General features: G+C 42.8%; 1 long non-coding RNA gene across 1 annotated transcript; it reads right to left on the reverse strand.

Moving 5' to 3' along the window:
* Positions 1–575: 575 nt before the first annotated feature.
* LOC109195046 (uncharacterized) lies at positions 576–1,524 on the reverse strand. Its single transcript, XR_002056720.2, has 3 exons — positions 1,371–1,524; positions 1,157–1,245; positions 576–840 (listed from the first exon to the last, which is right to left on the reverse strand). It is a non-coding gene; the product is annotated as an uncharacterized LOC109195046 (long non-coding RNA).

The following is a 1,524-nucleotide window of genomic DNA, read 5'->3' on the forward strand; positions in this document are numbered from 1 at the left end:
AACTGAATAAACAGTGCAGCTGTTAATTAAAACTGTGACATCATAAATATGAGAAACCTAGTTGGGATGAAATAAGCATAATGTAATTATCATAACTAGATTTAATTTCATGCTTTGCAGGAAATGAATTGAAAATGGTAGTGTGTGGGGGCGGGGGGGGGGGGGGGGGGGGGGTCTTGGCCATTACAGTTTACTGAGCTTGTAGCCATCCTCTACCAGTGCTAACAGACAGGAGCCAAATCCAATTTCACCTCTCAGGTCACACGTCCGTCCACTCAGTCATCCTTCAAACTTCTGTCACCCTCTTCATCATCAAAATTATCCAATGTAAATGAGCGGGGATATCTACGATGCCCAGGGAGGCACCTGGCAGGCCAGCATCTCCTGACGGTTTGTTACTTTACCTTCAGACGCTCGATTAATTCACCTACACTTCAACATCAAGGTCTTTGTCTGTGAGTTTAGTACACTTTTTAAATGACCACAAGGATATTTAAATGTGTCAATAATCTTTTAACTTACCATACTTTGTTTAATTAGGACAAATTATGAGCTTAACCACAAACAGTGAGCAAGAGAAAATGCTAAGATGAAGGCGGCACAAACAAAATCGCTGATTTGCTTGTGGAAGGGTTAGGGTTTTATGAAGTAGGTTCACAGGTGTGAACAAGCCTAAACATCTAAGGAGGCTTTGAAGTACTCTTCAGGGAACCCCAATAATGGCAAGTGGGAGAGGACCACATGAAGAACAGACATGGTGGTCACACTGAGCCAAGAGGGGAAGTTTCCTTCCTGTATTGCAGGAGCGAATTATTCCTGATCATCGTGCACGATCTGAACCTGCAGAGAAACAGACTCAGGTAAAAGTCAGTATTTTCTCACTTGTCTTTTGTGGCTATGATCACCATATAGTTTGATGACCAGGATAACAACAGTGACCAAATCTTTATACATGTTTAATTCCTCGGGTTTTTGGTTTTGCTGAATGTCTTCCTGCCAAATTTGCTTCATCACATCAAAAACACATTTATAAAATTGTGGAACACGTCATCATAATTTGTTGTACAGTAAATTGAGTACGTTGACTCGTTTTTTCGCCTTAATTTCAACAATCCTGTATCAAAAAAAAAGGGTGAATGAGAGAGAGTATACTCACTCTTTACCGTGACACTCAAAGTTGAGCTCAAGTGCATCCTGTTTCCACACATCATCATCAGATGTTTCTACAACTTAACTGGAGTCCACCTGTGAGCACAGTAAATTTATCTGTAAGTGGAAGGTTTGAAACCACCAGGACTCTTCCTACAGCCAAATCTGACAAATCGGGACACCTTCAAGTTTCTGGGTACCCACATCTTCGCTGATCTCACCTGGACCCACAACACCATCGCCCTGGTAAAGAAGGCCCAGCAGTGGCTGCATTTCCTCCGTGTCCTGAGGAAGAATAACCTGGACCAGAAGCTGGTGCTGGCCTTCTACTGCTCCTCAGTGAAGAGCATCCTCTCCTACTGCCTGGGTGTTTGG

The sequence above is a fragment of the Oreochromis niloticus genome, linkage group LG17 (assembly GCF_001858045.2).
Source record: "Oreochromis niloticus isolate F11D_XX linkage group LG17, O_niloticus_UMD_NMBU, whole genome shotgun sequence".
Taxonomy (NCBI): domain Eukaryota; kingdom Metazoa; phylum Chordata; class Actinopteri; order Cichliformes; family Cichlidae; genus Oreochromis; species Oreochromis niloticus.